Below are 22,931 nucleotides of genomic sequence, written 5' to 3'. Positions count from 1 at the left end.
ATAAAATCAGTAACTGTGCAAGATGTATTTTCTTTAAACATTTATCTTCTCTGTATGCTGTTGAAAGCTGCAGGAATAAGCTGTGCATTGATTTTTAAACTAACTGAAAAACTGATATGTATTTAGTTCCAAGAGCTGGTCAATGAAACAAAGTATTGTGTATATAGTTTGTTTGTTTCATTTTGGCTTTTGAGATGAACTGAATTAATTCTCTAATAGATTAAAATCAGAAAATTTTCTAAAATATTTGTTTCATTTCAACTTCTTTCAGGATTATGGGGGAGAGAAACTAAGTTCTTATGCTCTTTAAATATTTTTGTAACTTTAGACCTTTTGATCTATTTAAAATTTTGGAAATTTGCATGTTGGTGGACATACATACATTTATAACAATAAATCTGTAAGCATTTTCTCTATTGCTAATTTCATACAACTCATGCATTCCCCTCAAGCTGAGTGTTAATCAAATTTGTCCAAATGAATGATATCATAAATATGCTGGATCTATGGAGACTTTGAAATGAAATTTGTCAGTTGCTTTGCAGTGCGGATGACAGTCTCCTAATTTATTAATTTCATAATTCCAGATACTGAGTATATCAGGTTATTTTCCAGTCAGGATTATTTATATCTCAAGTGTACCTCAAATACCTCCTCCTCTTCTTTTTTTTCCTATTCTTCTTCCTTCTTTTATCATCATCATCTTCATCACCATCATCAAGATCATTAATTTTTTCCCCTCCTTTATGACCAGAAAAGAAAATGGAAAGTTCCCTCCAAGTGAAGTGCTTAGAGATTAATATAATAAAGTTGTAGAATTAGAAAGGACTATGTCATTGCTGAAGAGAGTTCCTTCACAATGGCAAAATGTGCTTGTAATAAGTAGCATGGGAGGATAGTCTAAGGAAACTCTTCCTGAACCAAAAGCTTCTGGGGAAAGAAGGGAAGAATTTGAAATTTTGAGACAGCAAATACTTCCCTTAAACAGAGCAGTACGAGTTTTAGGATTTGGAAACCAATTTCCTAGATAAAGTTTTCCTCCCTACTACATTCCTTGGAGTAGCAAAAGGATTAGCAATAAAAGAGATGAAAGAGCAGGGTAGTTAGGAGATCAAGAACACTTCAGTATTCCTTACAATTATGCTCAAACAATGAAGTTCAGAAATAAAGGTAGATATTTATTAGAATCCTCTAAAGTATAATTTTTTAGAGAAACAGGGAAGTATAATCATAAACTTGAGTGTATTTTTTCTATATTTTATGAGCTCCTGTGAACATATTCTATCCATGCACATATACTCCATGTATACACACACATACCATATATGTGCACATATATACATCATATATACACATACATTCCATATACACAAATATACTCCATATATACATATAGTATACATAAATATGAGAGAGAGAAAGAAAGAGAGAGAGAGAGAGGGAGGGAGAGAGAGAGAGAGGGAAAGAGAGAGAGAGAGAGAGAGAGAGAGAGAGAGAGAGAGAGAGAAAGAAAGTCAGAGAAAGAGAAACTGAAATCCAAGTTATTCTGTGAATATATTTAAAGATTTCTTTCCCCAAGATTACTCCAGGTAATGAGCAAAGGAGACACAGAGGGAAAATCGCCCATTTAAGCCTAAGTATACTAGAATGGATCCAGGCTAGTTAAGTCCAGATTTTTGGATGATCCTGGGCCATCGGTAATATAAAAATTAGGTGTTTTTGTAGAGAGTCAGTAATAGTGAGAAAATTAGGCATCTACTTATACTATTAATTTTAGGGCTCTAAGTCAGTTACTATTCCTTCTCTATCCCCCAATCCTATTCTTTCTTCTTTTCTTATCAAGTCTATAAATTATTTTCAGAGGACCTGAGACCTTTCATTCCATAATTGGATTACATATATATATATACATATATATATATATATTTGTAAATATCCTTGGAAAAGGTAATATATGGAATTAAATTCACAATAAAATGCAATATTGATAATGAATATTGTTTCTGTCCTTTCGGATTTCTTCAAGACTCTCACATGGACCCTCTTTTTTCTCCCTACACTNGATTTGGACTGCCCAAAGGGCAGTCCCTTGTTCTTGATTTGTTACTTATTGTCAAGTGTGGGTAACTCCTCTCCCCTCCCCACTAAGGGAGGTGGGAATGATATCATCTCTATGCTTAGGGTGAGTAGAGTTTGACTATGAATGGGCTAGAGTTAATTCCATTTACACAATTTGCAGATTACTTTTAGATCTTTTTGTCCAATCCCAACCTCTCTCATGATCTTATGTGTCATATCTCCAATTGCATAGTACATATTTTGAGCTGACTCAATAGCTCAAATTCAAAATGTTCAAATCAGAAATCATTATCTTCCCCCCCCCCAATGCCCCCTATTTTAAATTTCCCTATTAATGTGAAAGGTCACTATTTCCTAATCTCCCAGGTTTATAATCTAGATATCATCCTCGAATTCCAAATCTCTCTTCTCTTATAACCAACAGTTTTGAAGTCATGCTGTTTCTACCTTTATAACATATTTCATATATTTATCTTTTCTCCTCTGAAATCACCACCAATCTTATTCAGGCTTTCATTACCTTAAACCTGGATTATTGAAAAACCCTACTGGTTGGGTTTTGGTTGATTATTGGTTGATTAGTCATTGGTCATGACTAAAATATCTTTCCACTCCAATCCATCTACAACTCAGCTTTCAAATCAATTGGCCTAAAGAGATGGTCTGACATATTGCCCTCCATCCAATAAACTCTGGTATTTCCCAGTTACTTCTAGGATCAAATATGACATTATCTGTTTGGCTTTTAATTCCCTTTATATTTATACCATCTTTCACATTTTATGGTGCTGTTGTACCTTTATATACTCTCAAATTCATTGGCATTAGCCTTTGTACTGTTTTTCCTAGAAGATACTACTCCATTCCCAGATTCCATGTGTTTTCACAGAGTGCCTCACATACCTGGAAAGTTTCCTCTCTTCACCTCTATCTTCTAACTTCCCTGGCTTTCTTCAAATCTATTCTTCAGTTCTCACCTTCTTGCAGAGGCCTTTACCATTCCTTCTTTGGCTTGGTTTTATCCATGTAGAACTTCCCCTAATTTCACCTCTCTATATGCTCCCATATCAGATTGTGAGGTATTTGGGGTCAGGAATTTGATTTTTTTCTTCTTTTGTTGTTTTTGTATTTCCAATGTTTAGCCCAATGACTAACACTAAGCTCTTAAAAAATATTAATTAACTGATGATTTATAGTAGTTTTTGATAGGTGGAAGGACAGGAGCATAAGGACATTGAATGCCAGAAATTCTAGTGGAAGTGGTTCTACAAGAAGAATGAGAAGTAGGAAGAAAGTGTTGATTAAATGGAATAAGCCTTAATTTTAGAGTCAGAGGACCAGCCCTTGAATCCTAACTCTAAAATTTACTTCCTGAGTGACCTTTTCATGTAACTTTCCTGAGCCTCAGTTTCTTCATCTATAAAATGAGAGGATTAGAATAAATGGCCTCCGTCATCTCTACCCACTCTATGACTTAAGATCTTCCTTGAACAATTCAGGTGAGTTACAGTGTCACTTCTATAAGTAATTTTATAATAAACATTGAGTCATTTAATAAATGTAATAAACACCAGAATTCCTAACCGTTTCGATGTGTGTATCAGGGGCCCCTTTGGCAGGTAGATTTTTTTTGTGAAGCATATAGACCTCTTTTCAGAATAATATTTTTGAATGTATAAAACATAATACATGAGATTACAAAGGAAGAAATTATATAAAATACAGTTATCAATTATGTATAACTGGCATATATAAATAGTATTTATTAATATAGACATCTATACATATATATGTATAGGTAGGCCTATGTGTATATACATACACATATTCATAACCATTTTTGAAAATATAGACCTCAACCTCTGGAGCAATCTACCCTATTCTAAGTCACTGTTTTTATGGGGAAGTAATTAATGGAGAAGAAAAAGACCAAAGAGTAGCAATTAAGATAAATCACTATCAAAACTAAGATCAGTTAAGAAAATGGAGATTGGTTTATTTTATAAGTGAATCAAATTGATTATCTTGCCTAATCCCTGCCAAAACACTATCCCAATTACAGTATTGAAAAGAGTGCATGTTGACAACTCTATGTATCAAAAAGATTAAAATCTAAGATTTTAAAAATTAACTTCCATAAAATTTAGGTGATATGCTCAGTTCTTTTTTTTAATCTGAGGGAAATATAATTATATTTCCTCATGGAAATAACAACTGAATATGGACATATGTATTGTAGTAAAGCACTACCTATATCAGACTATTTACCATGGGAAAGAGAGAGAGAATCTGAAATGTAAAATGTCAGAAAACAATTATCAAAATTTGTTTTTACATGTATTGAAAAATTTCAAGAAATTGAAAGTTGACTTTTATAGAGCACTTTAAAGTTTGCAGAATCCCTTTAGAAAGTTTTTTCTGTCACTGAGGAAGGAAATAAGCATTTATTAAGAGCCTACTATGTGTTAAATATTATGGTAAGTGCTTTGCAAATATCATCTCATTGGATCTTCATAATAATTTAGTAAGTAGGTACTTTTAGTATATACATTTTACATTTGAGGAAACTAAGACAGATAGTGATAAATTTATCTAGTCTCACGGCTAGTGAATAACTGTCTGGATTTGACTTTGGGTCTTCCTGATTCCAGACTCAGCATTCTATACCCTGATCCCCCATTGAGGTCTTAAAACAATGCCTTGAAGTGAGTTATAACAGGTATCATCATTCCCATTTTACAGAGGAGGAAGGCAATGGGGATCATAGTGGGTAATTCTCTATTTATCCCTACAGCCTAAGAGTAGTCGCCTATTATTGGAGAAAGGATGTGAATACTAGTCTTCCCAACTTCAGGTTCTCTCTGTTGTATGCCAACTGCCTCAAAATTTAAAGTGAAATAAAATAGGTTGTTGTGTGTTTTTGACAAGTGCTCTTTTACCACCTTCCAATTTACTATTTCATGTTACTATGTAAATATAGTAGCTTGGAATTCATACAAAAATGAGAGATTCAATTCATAAGAATCCACTTTTAAAAAAATCCAGGTTTTATTATTGAAATAGTCCATTTGCAAGAGAGAAAGAATGTTAAACCATCTTAAGTCATTTGCATTCTGTTGAGATAAGTTATCAGGAGTTCAGTAATTGAATTTCTTTCTAATTTATATGGAGTCTGCCTGTAGGGGACACATTAACTGCTAGGCCCAAGATTACATATACTTTAAAATGTTCAGCTAGAAATCAAATATCAGGAAGCCAAAATAAACCACAAACACAAATGCTTTTTGCCAACTGCTTTTAAAGTACATGTGATTTTTTAGCGTCTGCTCAGCCACCTCACATAGACCTGTCAATGTATGGTGAAGTGAAGTCTATATTTATACTAAGGTTATGCTAATAATTCTAATGCATAATAAATTGTGAATCTGTTAAGTTCATCTTAGCAATTCAGAAATCTATTCCTCTTTCCAGCTTATATGTTTTAGGTGAGTTTACAAAGAGCAAGTTGGTGTATGGAGGAAAAGTACTTAGTATGAAGATAAAAAGATGCTAATATTAAAGAAGCAACATTGTCCCGTGGATGAATGCTGAATTTGGAATCAGAAGGCCATGTTCAAATTCTGTCTCTTTCCTTTAATATCTTTTTTGACCTTGGAAAAGTCACTGAAACTTTACAGATCATAATTTTCTCTTCTATGAAATAAGATTGATCAAGATAATTGATAAGAAATATTACATCTCTAAATCTATGATCCTAAAGAAAAAGAGAACAAGCTCCAACACAATCATGAATCTGGCATTGAAATAAGTAAAATGAACAAAATAATTTTAAGTTTATATCTGTGTAGATGTATTATTTCAAAAGGAAATTCATTGGTGAAGAGCTTTTGAATATTTTTGAAGGGTTACTAGAATCTTCTTGTTTGTTGCTCAAAGAAAAGAACCATGTAAAATTGAATTATTATAATAGTTTATCACTAAGTACTGTTAAAAAAAGTTCTGAAAGCCATATTAGCAAAACCCTTATTGGTCATACAGCTTTCACTTTACCTGTCTTCTTCATTACTCTAACACAAAACCATGCCTTCTTACTGTTGTTTTTGATTCTTCTTCAGTCATTCAGTTGTGACCAACTCCTCAAGGTCCTATTGACTTGCATGCAAATCTGTCCAAGGGTTTTTCTTGGCAAAGATGCTGAAATGGTTTTCCATTTCCTTCTCCAGAATTTGTGACTTGCCTTGGTTGACAAAACTCATAAATGTCTGAGGCCAGATTTGTACTCAGATCTTCCAAACTCAAGGTCCTATGCTCTATCCACCTACTGAACCTCTTACTAAAGATTCAAACCCTGTTAAAAATTGAATATAAAATAGGAAATTACAGAAAAGGTAAAATTGACTGGTTTTTCAATGAAAACAGCTTGCAACAACTATTTGGTTTTTTCCTTCATGCTGGTGATTCTTTATCACATGGGCACAGCTATGGTTTCTTGTTTATAAAACACATACAATTTTAGAATAATTCACCTTGATTTGAAATGCCCACTATTTTTCCCTTCTCTTTTCAGTCTAGCCCTTGAAAGTCTTCACTAAAATCTCAAACTAAAAGATATATTTAATCACCATATTTACCATCTTGCTGCTTGTATCTTTTCTTTTCTTTTCTCAACTATTTCTCAGAGGATTTTTATTCCTCTTCCTTAGATCACATACCATCATTTAATTCAATACTATTTGTTTTTACTGTCTGCTCTCATTCCCAATGAAAGCATATAATTATTGAATCCTATAGGTGAAAAGGAATATAGAGGTCACCTCATCAAAAATCCAGCACAATTCAGGAATGGCCTTGCAACATACATGGCAACCTGTTTGAACACATTCAATGATGGTCACTTCAGTAGCATAAATAAAAACTTTTTTATTTTTAATATGTGCTAGAAAATACTCTCTTTAAAAGAGCTACTCCCCCCACTCCAATTGCCCTCTATCTGTTTTCTTAGTTCCACTCTCTGGAACTACACAGAATATGTCTAATCCCTCTTCCAAGTAGCAATATTTCTAGTACAAGAAATGTTGTCTCCCTGAAGCAGATTGAGTCATTGGTCCTAACTGGAAACTTCCCTACTTCTGTCAATGGTAACTATTATCTTCCTACTGACTCAAGTTCAAGAACTGGAAATCATTTATTCTTTCCTTGCCCTAGTCCCTTGTCCATTTCTCTTCACATTCAATCAGCTGAAAACAAAAAAAAAAGAAAAAAAAAAGAAAAACCTATATATTTTGAGGACTTCATCAAATCCTTTACTTTTCTATCTAGGACATCAATTTCACTGTAGAAAAGTTTCATTTCCTTCTACCATTCATTCAAACTTGTATTATCAGTAGTAAATAGCATGTTGTAGCCTTAAACTTTGGCAGGCTTTCTGGATTGTTTCAGATACTCTCATCAGGGAAAGAATACTACATACAGCTAATCCTCTCAGGTCAACCTGTGTCTCCTTGAATAATCCTGAACAAGAGAGTTCCTACAAAATAATCTAACAAGAATGATTTGTCACATTCTTCCTAGGAATACTTTATCCTCTAATAAACTAGAATGTATAAAGGTGTTGTCCTCTTTCTCCTAAAGCAGCCATCTAGTCTGCTTGGATAGTATATCTCACCAGTAGACATGCTCTTTGATATCAAGACCCCTTTATCCTTAAATCAAATTGAGGCTTCCCAAAGAGCTTTTAGTTTATGGGGTTATATCTTTTTGCATTCACATTTTTTTAAATTTAAAGGTCTTAGTATTATTTCAAAAATAAATTTGACTTCATAGACCCCCTGAAAGGGTCTTAGAGACCAACACTCTCCCCTCATTCTTCCCCCAACTCCCAACAAGCTTTCCTAAACAAAAATGTGAAAAACATTGGTAATCTTGATATAGTAGAAAAAAATCAGAAGTGGAACATAGACAACCTAGATTCCAATCCTAACTTTGCTACTAATTAATTGTGTGCTTTGGGGAAAGGTCATTTAATCTATTAGAATCTCTGTTTCATCATCTGTAAAATAGGGATAATGTTTATACTAACTCATGAGAAAATGAAATTAATATAGTGTGTATTTTGTAAACTTCATAACACTATCAAATTTTATTTATCATTGCCAAAATGGATAATATAATATCCTTTAAGAATAGTTCTCTCTGCTACTTATCCTGGGTAGCAAGATTGCCTCCAGTTCTTTGAGGCTCCTGATGCTGCAAACTCTGCAAGTATATTGCTACAGCAAATGATATTTTTTGCTTCCTGTTTTCCAGAGGCACCTGAGAACAGTGCCTTTCAGTCTGTCTGTCTGTTCTACATTTGCTCCTTCCTGGCTTTTGCTAATATGCTAAGACATTAGCAATTGACATCAACTTTTAGTAGTGAGGGGTGGACTCCAATTCTTTCTGCAAATACCAAACAGGAAAAAAGCTATGTACTGAATATTCTAAATTTTTCTTCTATTTCTTCCTTTTTTCCCCTACCTGTGTGCTGGAGGCTTATGGATACAAGGTTGTTATTGTTTTACCATTCCCTGCTGCCCCCTGAAATATAAATACCACCAAAAAAAGATGAAAGAAGGTTGATATGGGGAGAAAAAGTGGAATAGGATTCTGGGACCTTTTGGGGATGTTGTGAAATGAAAAGGATTGAAAAACACTAGTTTAGTTCTGCTCAGGCTCTCATTTCACCTTTGATGTGAGGTATAGGCATTTTTTCCCATGGGTCTTTGTAATTCACAGCATTTTTTCTTCATAATTCCAGTTGACATCCACTGTGACACTAAAGTGTGCTGCAGAGGCTAATGACAGGGGTGAGAAATGCTCTCTGAAAACATTCTGGAGCATCTGCCAGACCCTTCTCTAGCATTCATATAAAACATTAGAAATTCAAACAGAAAGGAAGAGAGATCTAAGAGTTGACATTAAACATGCTCTGTTCCTTTTGAGTCTGAAAAATTTTCTCTGTTTAAATTGCAAAAAAAGAAATATTCAAGAAATTCTTGACTACATATCTGATAGTAGTTGGTAACTTTTCTTGTCTTATGTGTTGTGATGGTCATCTCTATGATTAAGCACTAGCTTTTTAGATTTGCTAAAAAAGGGGGAAGATTTAGTTATGCATAGTTCTTCATAGTATGGTTTTACTGTTACTGTTTAAGATGACCTCTTGGCTCTGCTTATTTTACTCTGCTTCAGTTTGTTTAAGATTTTTTGAGTTCCTCCTGCTCATTACTCTTACAACACAATAATATTTATTTATAATGATACATACTAACTTTGATGTTCTTCAATTGATGGATATCACCTTACTTTCCAATTCTTTGACCCCACAAAAATAGCTGCTTTAAACATGATTTTACATATTGGTCATCCCTACTTTTTTTTCCTCTTTGGGATACAAACCTAGTTTTGCTGGTATTGCTGGATCAAAGGTATATGTTTGTTTTTTTTTATAATAGCCATTTAGGCATAGGTTCAAATTGCTCTTCAGAATGTTGAATTGGTTCATAACAGCCCCATGAGTGTATTGTTATCTCAATTTTCCCATATCCCCTCCAAGTTCTGTCATTTTCCTTTTGTCATATTAATTAGCCATCCTGATAGGTGTAGGATGATACTTGAGAGTTATTTTGATTTGCATTTCTTAATGAATAGTAATTTAGATCATTTTTTATGACTAAAGAGAGCTTTAATTACTTTGTCTGAGAACTGCCTCATCATATCCTTTTACCATTTATCAATTAGGGGATGATATATTCATATGAACCCGATGAATTTCTATGTGTATTTGAAGAATGGGTCTTTTATTAGAGATCTGTAATTTTTTATGAATACTGTATTACTCTCTAACTTATCCTCCTTCTCCCCATTTATCCTTTTCTCTTTCCTTTCATTCTGTTCATCCTAAAAAGTGTTTAGCTTCTGAAACAATTTGCCCTCTTTTCTATCAGCCCCATATCCTTCTCTTAACTCCATTTTCTTCCTGTTTTCCTGTAGGGTAGATTTCTATACTCAATTGTGTATGTTCTTTCCTCTTTGATTCAATTCTGATGAGAGCAAGGTTAAAGTGCTCCCTTCCCCACCTCCTCTATCTTCCTTTCCATTGTAATATAGATTTCATTACTCTTTTATATGTGCTAATTTACCTCAGTTTATTTTCCCATTCTTCTTCCTCCAAATTCATTCTTCTTTCTCATATTTTAATTCCATTTAATTTTTTAAGATATCATCCCATTGTATTCAACTCACACCGTTAACTTCTGCTATGCATATTCCTTCTAACTGTCCTAATGATGATAAAGTTCTTAAGAACCACAAGAATCATCTTTGGATGTAGGTATGTAACAATTTCACTTTATTGAATACCTCTTGATTTATTTTTCTGGTTTACCTTCTTATTCTCCTCTTAAGTCTTATATTTGAGGGTCATATTTTTCATTCAACTCTGATTTTTTATCATGAATGTCTGAAAGTCATCTACTTTATTGATTACTATTTTGCCCCCCTGAAGCATTATGTTTAGTTTTTTCTGGGTAAGTGATTCTTGATTGACCTCTTAGCTCTTTTGATCTCTAGCAAATCATATTCTAGGTGCTATGATCCTTTCATGTGAAAGCTGCTTAATTTTATGTTATTTTGACTGCATCTCCACAACATTTTGAGTTGTGTTTTTTGTTGGCTGCTCACAATATTTTCTCCTTGATCTGGGAGTTCTATAATTTAGCTATTATTTTCTTGGGAGTTATCCTTTTGGTATATATTTCAGGATGTGTTCAATGGATTCCTTTAATTTCTCTCTTATCCTCTGATTCTAGAATATTACAGAAAAGTTTATCTTGATAATTTCTTGAAAGATGACATTTTAGCTGCTTTTTTATTATAACTTTTGGGTAGTCCAATAATTCTTAGATTACCTTTCCACTTTATTTTCTAGGTTAGTTGTTTTTCTAAGGAGATATTTCACATTTTCTATTTTGTTCATTCTTTTGCATTTATCACATCTCATGGCATCATTAGCTTTTACTTATTGATTCTAGATTTTTCAGTCATTATTTTCCTTAGGAAGCTTTTGTACCTCCTTTTTAATTTGTTCAATTCTAATTTCTTTTCCTCAGTGAATTTTTCTTTTTTTTTCCATATGGACAATCCTTACTTAAAAGGAGTTCTACTTTTCAGTGATTTTTTTTTGGTATTCTTTTCCATTTGGCTAGTGCTGCTTTCTAAGAAGTTCTCTTTGTTAAGATTTTTGTACCTCTTTTAACAATTGACCTATTTTGGTGTTTAAGATGGTATTTTCTTCAATATTTTTTGTGCTTCCTTTATCAAGAGAGTGACTCTTTTTTCATACCTTTCTGTGTTATTCTCATTTCTTTTCCCAATTTTTCTTCTACCTCTCTTATTTGATTTTTTAAAGTCCTTTTGAGCACTTTCATTAATTCTTTTTGTATTTGAGAGCAATTCATTTTTTTTACTTGGATGTTTTGAATGTATTAGTATTGACTTTGTTTTCTTCTTCTATTTGTACTGTTAAGAGAGAATTAAAATTTTCTTTGTCTATTTTTAGTTAATCAATCAAGAACTTGAAGTACCTCTACTTAACACTGAGTAAATCACTAACAGAAAAAGTTCTCAACACCAAAGGCCACAAGCACTGCCAGGGAGGCAAATTGAAAGGCTGTGATTGGTCCCTGCAAAGATGGGGAGAGACAGGAAGTGATGCGGAAAAAGGATTATAAAAGTCAAAATCCAAAAAAAGATTCATTCATTCCCGGTCCATTTGAGAGAGATCTTTCTCATAGGTTTGTTTTGGGATGGAAATTGCTGCACTAGAGAGGTTTGCTGGGTAAGTGACTGGAGCTGAAGGGAGAGGCTTGCATTGGTGCAACCCTTGATGAAGACACCATCGAGACTTCTGGCTGAAGAGACTTCTGCAACTCCACATGGAGTTTGGGACTTGAGGGAACCCTTGCCTGGTGGTAAGCTGGATTTCCTTGGACAGCAATTATAGGGTATCTAGCTAGGCAGTATTTTCTACTTTTTTCCTACATTTCTCTTCCTTTACTATATTTACATTATACTAAATTGTTAAAACTACTTACAGCTATTTTGACTTAATGGTTAATTATTTTATAAACAGCAACCACAATTTCATTTTTAAACTCTTATATTTGTCAAACCCATTTTTACCCTCACATCTTCTGCAAACCCAATTTTAATTGTTACAATGCTTTGGTCTTCCCTGTTACCAAAATAACTTTTTATATTGTTTCTTTTTCCCCTTTATTTTCTAGCTTTTCTTTTTTTAACTTAAAAACACATTTTATCAAGTTGGTATATCTTCCTGTGGTAAATGGAACATCCATTCCAAGTTTCAAGTCCTTTGTGTAGCTGTTTTCAGAGATAGCTTTTGGGATCTATAAATTTTCAGTTCTTCCAAGGTGATATGGTCAAAGGAGAGCTATGTTTAATATCTTCCCATCCTGTGCTTTGGTCTACAAGCAATCAGAAATTCTCCTCTCCAATTTGGATCTGTTAGCAGTGTCTCTGCTCCCTTGTGGCTATAAATGTTGGTGTGTGCTAGTGCTCTTCCTCACTCTGAGAACACAACCCAGGTTTTTGACCTGTTTGGATATGGGTGAGACAACAAATGTCTTGCACCCCAAGCTAACAAAAGGACTCTTGTAATCTCCTTCTTAGTTGTCAAATACCCCTTATTGTTTATGACTGAGAGCTATGGAAGCCTTTGCTCCTAATTCAGATGCCTCCAAAGTCCATTTCCATATGGGGCCTTCCTTGGCATACTGCTTCATACACCTCATCCACCATGGTGCAATATATATTTGGGGCAGACTTTCTAAGTTGTTTTGGTTTTAAAATGTATTTTATTCTATCTTTTTGTGAGTTCCACTGATCCAGAATTCATTTTGATATATATTATAGTTGCTTGAATCATAATTTGATAGAGATCAGTGAAGTATGTGTACGTTCTCTGTCATCTTCAGAAAGTTATTTTCTACAAAGAGCAGAAATCTCTCTTCATTGCAACTTTAACTCATGTATTAGCCTTATTATGACAATTTAAATCTTACATTTAATCTCTCTTTTGAATATTGCTTTAGAGCTTTCCTAGCTATACAACCCAGGGAAATTCACTTAATCTATTAATACTTAAGTTTCCTCCTTTGTAAAATGAAGTAACAATTTAATTAATTGGTCTTACTGATTAATTGTTTTTAATGCATAAATATCTGTGTCTCCCTGTGTTTGGATCCAGCCTTAAACTGAAGAAGGGACCATGTCCTGTTTTGTTGGGCAGTTGCCATGCCATTGCTTCATAAATCAATATGATCAAAAGATCAAACCTTTTTTCTCAGTCATTTTGGTATGGGACCCTAGGTTTCCCTTTGTACACCAATACTCCACAAGTGGAAAATTCCTTTCCTTCCTTGCATTTCTGTAATGCTGAGGAAAAGATGACTCTGAATGTCAGAGATTCATGATAAAGACCCCCTGAGAGGAATCTTTTCCTTGGATTCTCACCTGGATTTTGAGATGGACACAGAGATACACCTCCCAGTTATGCTTTGACACTACCTGGTTGTATCTAAGACATCTACTACCTCTTGTGTTTTCAGGACACAAACCCTGGTCAGATAAGAAACATCCCCTACTCCTGCCTAACTTAATTCCCTTCCTTGATTCCTTGTCATCAAGCCCCTGTTGTCAAAAGATATAAAAGACTCAGGACACATGTCCTCTAGGAGGCAGTGCCCACTCTCGCACCTGTCCTCTCAGCCACCTCAATATGAATTCCAATTTAATAAATTTATCTTTTTATTTCTAAGTTAAGTTATGAAGGCCTGCATTCCTGCAAAGGATAATTGTCCCAAACTTTAGGGGCTAACCTCAAGCCCCCCACAACAATTTCATTTTTCACCCACCCTCTAATCACCATATCAATCTCAGTTCTATTAAAATATGATTATATGCTTACATACATTTATTGGTGTGTATAAATAAATAACATTTACATTCAATAAATATATTATAATAAAATATATTGTGTTTGTAACACATAATATTGCATCATGTAATATTATATTAACCAAACATATAAAATATAAGTATTGTGGGATAGCTAGGTGGAATTCTGGGCCTGGAGTAAGGAAGACTGGTTTTCATAAGTTCAAATCTGTTCTCCGATACTTACTAGCTATGTGACTTTGAGCATGTTGTTTAAGCCATTTTGTCTCAGTTTCTTCATATGTAAAATGACCTAGAAATGGAATGGCAAACTACTCCAGTATTTTTGCCAAGAAAGCCCTAAATAATGTCACAAAGAGTTGAACATGACTGAAAATGACTGAGCAACATAAAAACTTATTGTATACATATATAAGTAAATATAAACACGCACATATATAGAGATAAATAGACATAATCGATGTATAATTATATATCCAAACACATGCATGTTTTTGTTTTTATATATAGCCAGAAAACAAAGATATAAGTACATTCATACATACATATATACACATATATTATCCCAGGAAGTCAATTTATAATGTTCTGTAATGAGGGAAATAATTCAGAGCTGCACTTCTCAGACTCTTAGATCTCAAGATCCTTTAAATTCCTAAGCATTCTTAAAAAGCCCTTCCCAAATTGTTTTTGTTTATGTGTTTTGGCTAGTAATATTTTCAATTTTAAAAACTAAAACTGGTTATTTAAAATATTTTAATTTTAAAATAACAATAATAAATCCATTTATGTTGATATAAGTAATATAATTTTATAAAAATGATTTTATTTTTTGAAAAGTATTTGATAAGAGTGGATTTGTTTTGCATATTTTTGCAAATCTCTTTAATTTCTAGCTTAATTCTCATATCTACTTTTATTCTTAATTTGTTGTGATGCTGTTTTGCTTGAAGTATGGGATGAAAATATGGCTTCATAGATATGTAGTTTGGAAAAGGAGAAATATTTTAATAGACAAATAATATCTTAATACCATTAGAAAAGAAGTTGAAAGAGTAGATACCACATAGTTTACAAGCACCAAGCTCTAAGGACGGGAGCTCAAACATCATTACTAATAAAGAAAGCCCTTTGGAGGTCTGAGGAATGCAAATTAGACTGTCTGTTCTATCGTGGGCTATGCCAACAGGGGAGGAGGAGTAACGAAGCAGTGAATACTCGTGAGTATGGTTACTGAGGGACTGGGGGATCATTGGCTGTGGTCACTCTTAGGAGAATAGAGTCCATGACTGCTGCCACTGAAACAGATGAACAGTGGTAGAACTATGTATGACCTCTGTTTGGAGCTCCTAAGGTCATTCATGGATTCATAAAACCCTTGGGTTTTAGCAAGGAATTGGGAGTACATCCAACCCTGGGCTATAAAAATCTGGAGTACATCCAACCCTAGACTATAAAAAGAAGAAGAAACAAACAAACATCAAAAAATATCCTTAAATTTGAGATAATATATCCCAACATACTAGGAACCCTGGGATTCCAGCAAAAAGCCAATAAATAAATCTACTGGCCATGTAGCTAAAATATAAAAATAAATAAAAATGAACAAGGAAAGAAGAAAGAATCTAACTATAAATGGTTATTATCGGGACACAGAACAGTGAAGTAAAAACATCTACTTCCAAAACAGCAAAGAAATACAATAAATTGCCATGAACTCAAACAAATCATGAAAGAGGTTGAAGAAAATAAAGATAATTATAAAAGAAAAAATCATCCAAATAGAAGAAGAGATTCAGAAACTCACAGAAGAAAATAAGGCATTAAGAACTAGAATTGGACAAGGGGAAATTAATGAATTCCTTAAACAACAAGAAGCAAAATCAAATGAATAAAGTAATAGAAGAAAGTGTGAAACATCATAAAAAAAACTGAACTGGAAAACTGATCAAGTAGAGACAATACAAGAAGTGTTGAACTCCTAGAATGTTATGATAAAAAATAGTTCAGCACCTTATTCCAAGAAATCTTCAAGGAAAAACTGTCCAGAATTTCTAGAAAAAAGGCAAAATAGAAATTGAAGGAATCCATCAATCACCACCTCAAAGAGGCCCAAAGATGAAAATGCACAGGAACTCCATTGCTATCTCCCATATCTCCTAATTTAAGGAAAAAAATACTACAAACAACAAGAAAAAATAATTAAAATACTGTGGAATTACAGTCATAATAACATAAGAGTTAGCAGCCACAATATTAAAAAACACTGGATATGGAATATAGCATTTTGTAGAGTAAAAGTACTGAACTTACAACCAAAACAAACAAACAAAAAAACATATCCAGCAAAAATGAACATAATTTTAAAAGGTAAAAAATGGATATTTGAAAAACTAAAAGAGTTTCGACTACTCTTGGAGAAAACCACAAAACTAAGCAGAAAATTTGATATATAAAACATAAAAAGTTAATGAAAGGTTCAAATCCGGCCTCAGACACTTCCCAGCTGTGTGACCCTGGGCAAGTCACTTGACCCTCATTGCCTACCCTTACCACTCTTCCACCTATAAGTCAATACACAGAAGTTAAGGGTTTAAAATTAAAAAAAAAGTTAATGAAAGACTAATCATAACCAAAAAATAAAATTGTTTGATTCCTGTATGGAAATATGCCATATATGATCCTTGAGAATGGTATCATTGTCTGGCTGTTTTGAAGATATATGTGAAGACTTGATATTGAGGTGAATGTAATGGGAGAACCCAAAATGGCAATGGGTAAGAAAGGAAGAGAGAGGGTAGAATAATTAATCTCATACGGAGGAGGAATGAGTGGAGAAAATGCCATGGTGAAGGGAAGAAGGGGATGAAGTGTTGATAGTACTAGAACTCTACTCTCATTGGATGTAGAATAAAAAGAGAATAATATATGTAATTAGAAAGATAAAAATATTCTTAACATACAGAAAAAGAGGAGGGAAGGAGGATGGGATAATGGAGAGACTAAGAGTCAGCTTGGTGGACTGAGGAAATAAGAAAGAGAAGGATGGTTTAATAGAAAACAGGGAAAAGTTGCAGGGTACAAAATAAGCCCACATAAATCATTACCATTTCTATATATTTCCAACAAAACCCAGCAGTCACAGTTAGAAAGGGAAACTCCACTCAAAATCACCCTAGCCAATATAAAATACTTAGGAACCTATCTGCCAAGACAAACACAGGAATTATATGAACACAATTTCAAAACATTTTTCACATAATTAAAACTGGATCTAATTATTTGGAAAAAAACATTAATTTCTCATGGGTAAGATGAGCTAATATAATGAAAATGGCAAAATTACCCAAATTAATTTACTTATTCAGTGCCATACCTATCAAACTACCAAGAACTTTTCTTAAAGAATTAGAAAAATATATAACAAAGTTCATCTGGAAGAACAAAAGATCAAGAATATCAAGGGAGATAATGAAAAAAAAATGTGAAGGAAGGTGGCCTATCAGTACCATGTATTAAACTATAATATAAAGCAGTGGGCATCAAAACAATATGGTACTGGCTGAGAGACAGAAGGGTGGATCAATGGAATAGGTTACGGTTAAATGACCTCAGCAAGGATGTGTTCAATAAACTGAAAGATCCCGGCTTTTGGGACAAGAACTCACTATTTGACAAAAACTGCTGGGAAAATTGGAAAATAGTATGGTAAAAATCAAATCAAGATCAACATCTCACACCCTATACCAAGATAAATTCAAAATGTGTGAATGATGAATATAGGGAATGAAATTATGAATAAATTAGGTGAACATGGAATAATATACCTGTTAGATCTGTGGGAAAGGAAAAAAATTTAAAACCCAGCAAGAGATTGAGAACATTACAAAATGTAAGATGAATAACTTTGATTATAGAAATTAAAAACGTTTTGTACAAACAAATCAATGCAACCAAAATTAGAGGAGAGCAACAAACTGGGGAGGGGTGGGGAATTGTATAACACAATTCTCTGACAAGGGTTTAATTTTCCATATATATAAGGAATTAAGATAAGTTTACAAAAAATCAGGCCATTATCAAATCAACAGTCAAGGGACATGAATAGGCAGTTTTGTAAGGGTGAAAAAGGCTTTTATGGGTTCAAATATAAAAGGTGGTCACCAAAGGATTGAACTATTATCAATCCTCAATTAAGAATAATCTCAATTCAAAATTGACTTTTATGGAAGTTTATTTACAATTAGGAAGGTTGAAGGTAGGGAAATTGAGAGAGAAAAACTCTGGCCCCAATCAGAGGCCCAGACCAGGTAAGAATTTAGAGGCCCAGCAGAGGGGCACAGAGGTGAATTAAACAAGGCTTCTAGCCACAAGGCCTTTTACAATTAGAGAGGCAAGAGAGGTCTCCCTTAGAGTAGAGCCTCCAGAAACTCCAAGGGAAGAGAGAGAGTCAGCCTAACTTACCCACATAACAATTCAAAGGGAAGCAGTCAGAGGTTCCATCAGAGTCTCAGCAATGAACCAGAAGAGATCCTCACCAGATGCTGTCTTCCACTGAAGACCTTAGCTGACTGAGGACCTTCTCCTTCTAAAGGGGTCACTAATGCGTCACTTCCTATTCCTCCTAATTTGCATGTCTAATCACAATAGAGGATTCTCATAGTACTGCCTAGGGGGCAGTCAGTTGACTCTAGCACACTTGGGTTATGGACCTCCCAGAATTAGAGGTGTTCTCACCTTTGGTGACTAAATGTAAAGATGGGCAGTGTAGACTTAATCTAATTATCACAATTTTCATGTGAAAAAATCAATAAGATCAATAATCACATGAAAAAGTATTCTAAATCCCTCCTTTTTTGAGTACTGCAAATCAAAACAAATGCTGAGTAACACCTCATACCTAGCAGCTTTTACTTGACCAGTTGTAATTTTTTTAAATTTTGTTTCCTTCCTTTAATCATTTGGCTAATTCTAATTTTTAAGGAATTTTTTTCTTCACTATTATAGTAGATTTTTTACCAAGCTGATAGTTCTCTTTTTATTATTTTCTTCCTTTGTTTTCATTTCTCTTCCCCTCAATTTTTCCCTTTCATTCTAATTTGATCTTTTGACTATTAAAATAAATTTCTCTATTTCTTCTAGGATTTCTTTTTGGGCTTGTGTCCAAACTACATTTTACTTTGTGACTTAAAAGACATTTTCATGTCATTTTTTTCTGAGTGCCTGTCAAGTTTTTTTGTTAACATAGGAAAATTTTATGAACAGGTTATTTTTCGTGTGTTCATTTTAACAGTCTATTTCTTGACATTGAATGTCATGTTAGATTTAGATTCTGCTCATCACTACAGAGGATGGTGCAACTGAGTATCTGTATTTTATGTCTTTCTTTTATGCAAGGTCGATTGACCTGTATCTTTTTCGTGTCCACAAGATTGTATGAATGGAGGACATACTTGATCACTGACTTTCTGACCTGTACCTCAAGTCCTTACCTAGATATGTATCTTGCTCCCTTATGGTGTGCTGGAAATATGACTTAGAACTATCAAATAATAATGAATCCTAAATCCAGTGCTAGCACAGAGGTTCCTTGGAATTTTTTCTAGACAGATATTCAGATCCCTTACCATTCCCATGCTGTGAGTTTGCTCTTCTATACTTACTACTGCTGATGATGTCATGGCTACTGCTTCCTCCAAGCTCTGCAGCTAGTTCCTCTTCTGCTGGGCTTTACTCTTAGTCAACAATCACTCTAGTGTCTATAGACCTCTCTTTATGTTTTCCAATTTTTTTGTGGACTAGATAAATGACTAATTGTGACTTTTTGGTAGTTTTTTCCATGTGGAATTTGGTTATATATGCTTTAGTTTACTTAGAGGACTTTGTTGGAAGAGCTCAGAAAGAATATTGTGCTTACTCTGCCATTTTAGTTCATCCCCCAACCCTTTTCTTTCAACATGTATTCCCTCTTAATATAAACCTTTTTGATTTAAACACACTGAGCTTATGAGTTCTAGACTTTAAATTGTATGTCCCAAGATGACAATACTTTATAAAAATAAGGTACATATCCTCTCTCTAATTATAGTAGTGTCAGGGCCAATAGGGCACTAATAGTATCAGTGGATAGATTTCAAGGTGTCTATAAATTTGCATAAATAAATAAAGAGGCAACTTGGTGGCTCAGTAGAGAGAGGGCTTGGCCTGAAGATCAAAAGTCTTGGATTCAGATCTTGCTTCAGACACTTCCTAGCTGTGTGACCCCAGGCAAGACACAACCCCAAATGACTAACCCTTATCTCTTCTCTGCCTTGGAACCAATACTTCATATCGATTCTAAGATAGAAGTTAAAGATTAAAAAAAATACATTTCTACTTTAAATTAATCTCCTTCATAATTATATACATTTTATATTTTGCTTTTAAAAACCTAATTATTCTTTAAAATTGCTCATGAGCTTTTCCAAGCTAGCATAAAAGTTTACAACATAAAAAAGACTGATATTTTTCCTTTTCTTTTTTCCTGTCATTATTCCCTTTTTTTTTCAAATTAATCAGATGAAGCATATGCATGTTGTAAAGGATTCACTCAAGTGCTAGAAAACTCATTGTAGACATAGGTAAAGAGACCTATGTTACCACCCAATCTCATGCCAATCTCTGAGAACTTCTCTTTCCATCTTTTCCAGTTGCCCTGGGCTGGATAAGTGAATTACTCTAAACTTTTCTTTGTTTATCTGCATAGAACTTGGTTAGACATATCGAATATGTTAGAAGAATGTTTCAAAAAAATGAAGTTCTACTAGTTTCAAAATATTTTATCTAATTCTGCTCCCACTGTAAATGTGCTATTTTCTTCAATAGGATGATTGCTTTCAGTTAATCTTCTGAAGAACCCTGTTAAAATACAGATATTTACCTTGTGTATACAATATGATTATTGTTACACTATATTTTAGGTGAGAAAACCTAGAGAGGTTAAATGATAGGCAGAATGTACTTGACTGGTAAAAGGAAGAATTAGAACCTGAACTGAGAAAGGCCTGTTAATTTAAAGTACAACATTCTATTCTCTCTATTAAAGTCTACATTTGAACTCTCAAGAATGAAATGCATTGACAGTCTTAACAGCTTATTAATACCTGAAGCATGTTTAAAAAGAAGACTTATTGTTTAAGACATGGATTTATATTTTGTCAATTATTTTAAATGAAAATTTCAGCACAGTTCAAGATTTGGAGTCAAAAGGCCTTTATTTTAAAACAAATTCCTACCATGGTATTTACCACCTTTGTGACTGGACAAATCATTTAGGATCTTGGGACCTCTGGTTACTCATCTGTCAAATGAGAGTATCAAACTAGAAGTCCTCTAAGATCCTCTTTATCTCTGGGTCTACAATTTTAAATCCTATAAGATTGCTTAACTAAATCTTTTTACAGCACAAGGAAAAGATAAAGATTGCAACTTTTTCCTATAGCCTTATTTTCATTATCCATACCACATATGCTTTTTCATTAATGTGACTGTTATGCTCAATAGTCTTTGCTTAGTTTTAAAATAAAAAAGGTCATGATATATTGACAATGATTTATTTTAATGTGTGTTAGGTCAAGTAACTTTGGATTTTATATATTTTTTTGAGAATGATTCCTGGAGCATTACAAACCATGTGAGGACTTTGTTTAGTGCAGCTCTTTTTAAATTCACCAATAATTTTTCATTAATTTATTGTTGGGGTAAACTTAATCTACTGCATAAACCAGATTGCAGATGTGATTTAAATTGTTATTCACCTTTTATTTTTCTTGCTGTGCTTGCCATTTGGTTTTGCTTTTGGTTATTTTAAATCAATTTCTTAGTCACTGATTACTGTAACTAGAAATATATTAATTCTACAGTCAGTACTTGATGCTTCTGTGGTTTATTTAATCACAAAGTACAAAGGCATTTTTGAATGGTCTTACTGCTCTGATATTCATAGTTCTCTCCATATAAGATACAATGAAATGCCTTCATCTAGATAGAAGTAAGAATGTTACATACCAAGGAGTAAGAAGAGTTCTAAAACTTTTTCTTTGCTTCCTTCTTAGATTTCATGGACTAGTAAAACTTTTAAAAACCACATTCAATTGTATAAGATTAGTTCTCGTGAATTTCAGCTATATTGAACTTACTGAGTAGAATAGGATGTTAAGGCAATTTGGTGTTACACAATTTCCATTAATAGTTCCTTCCCTTATATGGAAAGTTTCGGGAATTTGGTAGATGTCAATGGATTTGAGGTCTTGAAATATTGATATTTTCTCATTTCTTTCTGCCCAACCAGTGAAATTCTTCTCTGTATTTTCCTACAAGTAATTCATAGTTTGTCCTCACATTATGTTTGGGGTTTTTTGATGTTGCTTGGATACTAATTGGGAATATAAATTATCTATTGTTTACCCTTTACTATCAGTACTTGAATGAATACTACATTTGCACTGATATCTATAACATAGAAATTCTTAGTGATCAGAGATATTCAAACAATGTGCCTTATGAAATTTGAATAGAGAAGGGTCATTAACAACTAGGGACTATGAGAAGGCTTACTAGAGAAGGTGTCATATAAATTTGGGCTCAAAATGAGTCAGTATAATGGTAGACATTTTTGATTACATAAAATTTAAAAGTTAATCAAACCACTATTAGAGAAATGCAAATTAGAGACACTCTGAGCATTGACCTCATGACCATCAAATAGCTAAATTTGACAAAAAGACATAATAACAAATGTTGGATGTAATGAGGAAAACTGGCACATTAATGCACTGAGTGGAGTTATGAATTAG

This window comes from Gracilinanus agilis, chromosome 6 (assembly GCF_016433145.1).
Source record: "Gracilinanus agilis isolate LMUSP501 chromosome 6, AgileGrace, whole genome shotgun sequence".
Classification (NCBI taxonomy): Eukaryota; Metazoa; Chordata; class Mammalia; order Didelphimorphia; family Didelphidae; genus Gracilinanus; species Gracilinanus agilis.
This window is presented reverse-complemented; position numbering follows the sequence as displayed.